The following is a 9,204-nucleotide window of genomic DNA, read 5'->3' as shown; positions in this document are numbered from 1 at the left end:
AATTTCTTTGATAATTGAGGTGAAAAGTGATTATCGCTGAATTTTTTCTCATTTAAAGATGAACCCTCAAAAATTCCCTAAGGAAATAGGAACTTTTAGTAAATCCATGAGGTGTTTATCTCCTTTAGGACAGAAAGAAAGCTTATCTTGTGGGATTCATTTGTATTATCCTGAGAAATTCTGACTCCGTCCTAAGGAAATAAGAAGCTTTAATAAATCCATGGACTTAATTCTTCTTCATGTACCCATGAAATAAGATATTATAAGATTCAAATTTTTGTAATCTTTACTATAGCAAGAATAAATCTATTGAATATTTCTTTTCAAACTGCACATATTTCATGGCTGACTCTTGTCAGTCCTACATCTAGTTAGGAAGAGCTTGCTAGTACACATTTTAGTTGTATTGTTTAATTAGTGACAAATATGGTTGGTTCATTTCCTGTGGTAAGGGTCTCTTCTCATCTCTTCATACCAAGCACATAATTAATTATTAGAGTAGATCTCATATCCAATTGATAAGGATGTTCATGAGGAAGAAAAATAGCGCTTGTGAGAATGAAAGATAAAGAAAATGAAGAGCTAAACTATGTTCTGTGAGCCTAATGACAGTCCCATCCAAACAGGTATGATCCAGATCATACTTGTCCTTCTTTCTCTCCCCTCTAGAATGACCTCATTTTCTTCATATCACTTTAAGAATTGCTTGTATGAAGATAACTTTCTCATTCATTTTGCTGGCCTTGTCCTCTCCAGCTTCCCACAACCACAGTGACTACCACTACAACCACCACTATCACACTTTTCCTTTTTCATAAATTTCTATAGCATGACAAATATAAACTTCTATGAGTAGGGCAAGTTCCTTCCATTATAAAACTCATGGCTTGGAAGCAGACTCATCAAAATAAACCTATGGGCAAATTCAATACTCTATGGAAAAGTCTACAATGGAGTAAAAATCATGGGAGCACAGGGGGAAGAATGGAATTTAAAACATGGGAAAGTAGCCATGGCTTCGTCAGGAAAGTATGTAAATGGAGCCCTGAGTACAGTAGGGCTTCATCTGGTTGCAAAAGAGCTGTCATGGCAGTGAGGTGGGGAAGGTGAACACCTAGACCTGCACCTTCATTTGCCTTTCAGTGTGTAAAGAAGTGTTGCATTATCCTCATTCTTCATATTAACAATGGTGAATTCATCAATGTTCTCAACTAATTTCTATCAATATCTTCCAGTTTTTTGTTAATGGCAAGATCACTGTCCTAGTTTCAAAGATCCAAAAATCTGATCATTTTGTATTTTTTCTTCCTGTTTTATATGTCATGTGAGGGCTTCCTGTATCTCCTAAATCATAGTCACTTTATTATTCCCTTATTATATGGGCCTTCTGCTGACTACTGTCTCAGGACTCTCTTTGACTCTGATTCCACACCTCTTCTCAAGCCCTTTTAGTTCTGAAAATTTCATAGTGAAATCACTGTCTTCATGATTTATCTTTTCAAACCTTATAGTTTATTAGTAAAGCTTTATCCCAGGGATAATACATGCTTGTTTGTATTCTTTTCAGTGCGCAGCACAGCCATGCCTATGAAGATCCTCACATGTTGTACACTTGCATTCAATAGATATACAGATAATAGGATAGAAATTCTTCAATAAATAGAATTTCCATATGGTCCATCAATTTCAGTTCTGAAAATATACGCAAAATAATTGAAACCAGGGTTTCAGAGTCTCGTGTACTAATCTGTCCTTTAAAGTTAAGAGTTGGAAGCAACCCTAATGTCAAATCATGGAAGACTAGTTATCCAAAATATGTAATATACTTATAGTGGGATAAAATTCAGCCTTTATTTTTTAAATTTAGTTTAATTTAATTTTGAAGAGTAAAAACTAGAAAAACAAATAGAAAAATGACAGAACAGGGTAACATAAAAATATACATGTTATAGATTTTCAAAATAAGAATAGCTAATTAACAATGGTTGTTATATTATCTACTTCTAATGTCAAATCTGTTGCTCAGATGAACAGATATAGTTATGCAAAATTGGACAAGCAATTGAATATTACTGCGTGCTTCCAGGAAATTTTAATTTTTTTCCTTGTCTTTTAAAAATAATTAAAGAGAGTATAATAATTGATAACACATTAGAAACAATACACATGTAGAGATTAGAGGTATTCAACTAGGTGTCTTGTATTACACATTGCTGTCCTTGATTTCTTTGCTCAGATCACAGATATCATATAGAATTATGATATCTGTGAAAATTGTAAACATTAACCACTATTTTAAAAAAAACTGATGGAAATTATTTATGCAATCATATCGGCCTTTAAAATGAAAATTTTCTTTGTGGCATGGATGAACCTGAAAGAGATTACATGAGGTGAAATAAGTTAGCTATAGAAAAATAAATACTGTAAAATTCCTCTTGTATGATGCATTTAAATAGTAAAATATATAAAAGTAGAAAATAGAAGTAGCTTTCAAGGCGATGCAGTCTATGGCCATACCATCCTGAATGTTTCCAGTCTCATCTGACCTCAGAGAAGGGGGTCAGAAGTACTCAGAGGTTGTTCAATAGTACAAAGTTTAATAATATAACATCAATTTCCAGAGATCAGCTGTACAACTCTAGTGTCTAGAGTTAACAATATATTATTGAGGGCTGAAAATTTGTTGAAACAATAAACTTCCCATTAAATATTGTTAGTAGGTGAAATCAATAGCAAACAAAACAAAGTTATGCAAGAAAAAATTTGGAAGTGATAAATATGTTTACTACTCTGTTTTGGTGTTAAAAACGAGCACTTTGTAGGTCTAAACATAGCAACATTTATTCATTAATTAGATATTCTTCTTTATACTAATTATACATCAATAATCCTGATAACATAAATGTATGATCCAAATAAAGAGTTCCATGTAGATAAGTGGATGAAAGTAGAGACTGTTTTGGTAAGTGAAATAAATCAGACCCACCTGTGCAAACATCATATTGTCTCGCTAGTGTGAGACCCTGAAAGAATACATAAAATCTGAAAGGTAAAATGAATACTGTGAAAGGGAAAGAATTTGTTCAATGGGAAGTAAAAACCAGGATGAGAAAGAGGACAAAAGAGTTTTATATAATATTTTCAAATAGCTATAACACATGATATAATTATTTATTTAATGTATAGAATATATGAATTTATTTACTCAGGATAATTCTAGAACTATAGTATGCAGTGTATTAATCCTGTGTTCTGTGGACCCTTAAATTGCTAATGGTTCAAACAGAGATGATTAGTAATCATAAATAAATGTCAGATTTTTTCAGAAAGTGTGAGAAAACATAAATAAATCAATATTTTTATAATACAATTTGAAATAAAAATATTCCAGATGAACTGGTTAGATACAACATATTAAAATTTTAAAATGAACTTTGCTGTTTGCTTTTACTGGTTTAATATGATTACTAGAAAGGTTACCTCTGTGGCTCATATTTGTGGCTTAGGTTGTATTTATACTAGACATCTCCACTCGATGAGCACGGGGTAGGAGGAAATAACTATTCTATGAGTTTCTTCCATTCACATCTTTCAAGAAAATATCTATAGGAATATTTCTAAGGGATTTTGTTTTAGTTTCTGAGAACTCATACTTTATTTTTAACTTATTCATAAAATATTTACGTATATAAATATGTGACTGGTATATGATATGGTTTTTTCCTAAGAAGAAATAATGTTTCTAATGAGTTCAGAAAAATATAAGGAAATTTTAGGATGATTATTGGAGTTAATTGAGAATAAGCTTTATTAAACTGGTTTTTCAAATGCGACACTTAGGATTTTGCAGTTATAACTTATCAAAGAAGAGGAGATTGACATTTCCAATCCAGTGATGTGAGCAGAGGCCAAACTAGCAGGTGGTGTTAGAAGGGAAAAGCCCAAGACTAGGTTGATTCTGATCTGTATGTGCCCATGTATAGGGAATTGTAATTCTTATATGCCTGGTTTCACTAATCTCATTTTATTGTAAAATGCTAGTGTTGACACTGTTGTGGATGAGCACTGAAGGAGAGGCATACTCTTTAACCTGTAGCATCTGGGGATTCAGGACACGGGAGATTATTCCTTCATGGAATTGGAGAGTAGGAAATCTCTAGTGTAGAGAAATGATATGTGTGGAACATGGAGTCTCTAGAGAGATGCTGTGATGATCACAAGTCAGATGTAAACACGATGCCAGGTTTTTGTGTGAGGCTCTGCCTCTGGGTACTAAACAGCTATTTCAGATTTCCAAACATGAGATTTAATATTCTGTATCTATGACTAGGTTGTTCTTTCCATATTGAAGAGATCATTTTCTTCCATTTCAGTTGGAGTGGACTTGTTGGCAGTAGGCCAGAGAGATGAACCCTTCATATTTCTCCCTGGAGTAGCCTCAAGACCATTCCACAGTGGTGTAGATGTCTTGATGCCATCAACACTTCAGGTGCCCAAGAATTCTGACGGGGCTATTTTTGCTCATAGCATAGAATTGTTGTTCAAAATATTTGTCACAGAGAAAAATAAGGACCAGCATCAGATTCTCGAGAAGGAAAATCTGTGAGTATCCTAATGTAACACGTCTCGGAAGATTTCTTTCACTCTAACCAATGGCATGAAGGACTCTGAGCACCACCAGTCCTTTTACTGAAGACAGCACTGAGTCTTCCCATTATAGAATCTGCAGTGAGGTGGGGGGATGGACAGTGGAGTGAAAGTTCCAGTAGCTGGGAAATGAGACAGAACGTTGGTTTCCTGTGGATTTTCTAGGTGAGGAGATCTAAACTTCTTAGGATTTCAGCTCTTTGGCCTTGGGCAAGGTCTAACATCTATGCTAATATGGACCAGCCATTTCTGAAGTAGGAACAACTACCTCTTCAGAGCCCAGGGCTAAAGGAAAGAGCACAGGACATTAAATATGAACATAGGAAACACCTGTGAGCAAATCTTGAGGGTGTTTGAATGCGCTTTTCATCTACAGCTAATAACACATGCATTTCTTGTTCTTAATGTGTATTAGGACTACACTATATGAAATGGAAATACAATGAGGGAAGGAGATTGTCTTCATGAACAAAACAAAAATCTAGCAGGAGAGATGGCACTAAATATTTAATTACATAAATGCCTCCTTGTATCTGACCCTCTAACAGTAGTCTTTATTTCTCATTGTTTTTGTAAGTCTTAGTCAACCTTGGAAGCCTCAGCCATCTGAAAACTCAAACTTTTTTTTTTTTTTTGAATTTTAGTGCACAGTCTATAGGGACTACAGGATCTCACTACACCGATTGGACCTATAGTGATTCTCTTGTTTTCAGCTTCCCACGCACTAGGATCACAGGTCCGTGCCACCACGCCCGGTCTCAATCGCTATCTCAGTGCCTCCCAGGTCAGGACCAGCAGGGCTGGCCAGGGATTAAACCTCCAACACCTGTGTCTGGCTAAACAGGTGATTTAATCCACTGAGCTATCTGGCTGGCCCACAAAATCCCAAACTTTTAGCTTCCTTGCCAAGCATTTTCCTGTATCCCTCATTTTATTTTATTTTATTTTATTTTATTTTATTTTATTTTATTTTATTTATTTTATTTTATTTTATTTTATTTGTATAGGATCTAACTATGCAGTTCAGTCTCGTAGTGATCCTACTGTTTTCAGCTTCCCCAGCAGCTGGGATTACAGGGGTGCACAACCACACCCAGACTCCATAGCCAGCTCAGCGGGCCTGGCACAGCATGTACTGGGTATCGAACCTCAGTCTCTGAACTTGCCTATGTAGGAACTTAGTCTGCTGAGCTATCTCCCCAGCCTTTGTATCCCTCCTCTTAAACCTGACCTCTCTCTCTACACTTCTTTCTTTTTTTTTTTTTTTTTTTTTTTGCACCCCTCACTCTGCCCAGGCTCTTATTTCATCTCTCTTCCCTTGTTGCACTCCAGGTTTTAACACTATCCATCTTTGGGATTTATGCACCCTTACCCATTCTTACACTGTCCTTCTATTCCCTCCCCCATCTCTGAACCTGATGCTCACCTTGAGTCTTAGATAACATTTCAGTTTCAATCTGTTCCTCATTTTATTAGTCGTACTCAAGTTTAATCTTCTCCCTGTCGATAGACCTCATTCTGTCAATCACCACACCCACCAGACTTACACCATCTTTGAACTTCACATCTTTTCTTGCTGCTCCCATGAGCCTTACACAATGCTGACCATCGCTTACCTGAGGTTCTGACCTACATCACCTCGTAGGTCCACCCATCTGAGTGAAAGCTAGGGACTTTAGATTTAGGGGCATGTGACACCTGAGGTTGTACAAATGCTAACATTCAGTATTATAATATTATGAAACAGATGTGCAGGTAAAAATATCAACTCCGTTAAAGTTATACCAAATTATTTTGTGTTTAATGTTTATTCTTTCTTTAAATTCTAAAGCTCCCAGAAGCTCTATGTAGACTTCAATTGCTCACACTTCTCACTTTCAAGCTCTCCAGAATTATCCTTTGAAAAAAAGAGACGTTGCATCATATCCAGCATCTGAAAGGGCACTTGTGTGCAGACATTGATGGGTGAGAAGAGACTCGTACAAGCTCAGTTTTCCTTTCACTGGCTCTTCTTTCCTCTTCCTAGATGAACTCCCACAGAAGAATGATGGACAAAAATTGCTCATTGGTGACAGAATTTATCCTGGAGGGCTTAACTGACTGGCCAGAACTCCAACTGCGTCTCTTCTTCATATTCCTGGGGATCTATGTGGTTACTGTGGTGGCCAACCTGAGCTTGATTACAATAATCTCACTAAGTGAAGATCTCCACACCCCCATGTATTACTTCCTTTTGAATCTGTCTTTTGTAGATATATGTTGTTCTTCTGTATTTACTCCTAAAATGTTAATGAACTTTATATTGGAGAAAAACACCATCTCCTATACTGGGTGTTTGACTCAGCTGTATTTCTTTTGCTTTTTTGTCATCACAGAATGTTACACACTGACAGCAATGGCTTATGATCGCTATGTTGCCATTCACAAGCCACTGATATATAATGTTATATTGTCTCCTCAGAGCTGTACTCTGTTTGTATTTGCAGTCTATGTGATGGGATGTTGGGGTTCCCTGGCCCACACTCTCTGTATGGCAAGCCTGACTTTCTGTGATGCCAATATCATCAACCATTATTTGTGTGGCATCCTCCCTGTGCTCCAGCTTTCCTGCACCAGCACCTACGACAACGAGGTGGTAGTCTTTGTTCTAGTCGGCATGAACATCTTGGTGTCTACAAGCACCACTTTTATCTCCTATGGTTTTATCATCTCCAACATCCTTCGTATCAGCTCCACACAGGGGAGAATAAAAGCCTTCAACACCTGCAGCTCCCATATAATGACTGTTTCTCTTTTCTTTGGGGCAGCATCATTCATGTACCTCCAACCTTCTGACATAGAGTCCATGGACCAGGGAAAAGTGGCCTCTGTCTTTTACACAAATGTGGGGCCGATGCTGAACCCCTTGATCTATAGCTTGAGGAACAAGGATGTCAAACTTCTCTGAAGAAGACTCTCAGAAGAAAAATATTTTCTTGAGTAGCAATAAGGAAATCATGCAAGAAAGTTTTAGGATTTTATCAGGATTTCTTCATGACTAGATATTCACATTAATCAAATAGAATCCATGTGGTGTTTTAATTCAGAGTCCTTTTTTATTTAAGATATTTCTAAGCCAGATGTGGTGGAGCACACCTGTAATCTCAAAAGTCTGGGAAGCTGAGGAAGGAGAACTGCAAGTTTGAGGTCCTCCTGGACAGCTTAGTGGCTTATTAAAACTCTATTCAATAAAAGGGAGGCTGCAGCTCAGTGTGAATGACCTGTCTGCAGTTCTTAGTAATAGCATCACACACACACACACACACACACACACACACACACACACACAATACTTTTCAATTAGCCTTCCTTCTTCCCTTAGCTTTTATACGAGTAATTATATAATCGCAATATTAATGAAGTATTACTTTATTATTTGCTATGTGGAAACGTATCTATCTCTTGGACAAATAGAGGCTGTAAGTAAATAATATCACAAAGTATCTATCTATCCATATACCTCTCTAATATGCTGATGACAGCCTGATTCTGCCAGGTGTGTTTTTTGCATGATAGTGCAGTTTATCTGACAAAACAACATTCCATATTTGCTCATGAGAGTAAAAATAGTGACTTTGTTCTTTCATTCTTTCCTTTTGTAAACAGTTGCATAATGTGCATTAATTTCTATGAGAGCTTATCATTGCTAGAGCAGAAGTATAAAATGGCAGGGAAAACATACCTATATCGAAAGGAAATGCCTTCTACAAAACTGCCTTTTACAATTTGGTCTCAATGAACCTGTGCAGCAACAAGCTATTTTTTTCTTTATGATGTTATGACTTTTCTACCACCCATTGGTGTAGTTTACACTGAGGGAAAATTATTTGTCTAATGGCCTTAACCAATCATGAGCGTCTGGAGAAATAGACTCTCTCTCTGCACGTTTGTGTGCTGCTGTCTGACAGGCTTTTTATTCTGAAGTCATTCCAAAATTAATGTTATGAATATTGTAGTGTAAAAAGAGCTGTTATGTTGCTGAATTTTTTAAATACAAAATTAATTTCTTTTCTTTGCAAAATGCAACATATGAATATTATAATTAATATAAAATAGAAGAATTAAAAGGCTTATAAAATCATTGTAATGTTTATTTTTGTATCTAATCCAAATAAGTCTCTCATTTTAATTTTTCAGAAAGCCAGCACATATCATAGACATATATTTTTATTTTTATGTGTTTAGGATATGAATCTTCAGAAATCATTTTCAAGTTGTTACAGATGCGTAGTTTGAGGTACAGATTGAATAGGTTGAAGTGTTTGTTCAATTTCTGGCAACAAATATTGACTCCGATAAATAATGACAACATGATAGATAACTACCATGTGTCCCAGAGTTTGGTTTGAAATGAAAACTAGATTTTCAAATGGTATGCATAATGCTTTCGTCACCATAGGAGCAGTTACGCAGAGGAAGAAAGAGCAAGAAACTTCTCTGAGGTTCAGTAAAAAAGGAATTTAAAAGTAGTGGAACAGTAATACTTCAATGACACTAAAAATTTTCAGTTTTCAC

At 36.0% G+C, this 9,204-nt stretch overlaps 1 pseudogene; it reads left to right on the top strand.

The window, feature by feature from the left end:
* The first annotated feature begins 6,676 nt into the window (after positions 1-6,676).
* On the top strand, positions 6,677-7,629 carry LOC101566747 (annotated as a pseudogene).
* The last annotated feature ends 1,575 nt before the right edge of the window (positions 7,630-9,204 follow it).

This window comes from Octodon degus, unplaced genomic scaffold, assembly GCF_000260255.1.
Source record: "Octodon degus isolate 3935 unplaced genomic scaffold, OctDeg1.0 scaffold00136, whole genome shotgun sequence".
NCBI classification, from domain to species: Eukaryota; Metazoa; Chordata; class Mammalia; order Rodentia; family Octodontidae; genus Octodon; species Octodon degus.
This window is presented reverse-complemented; position numbering and strand designations above follow the sequence as displayed.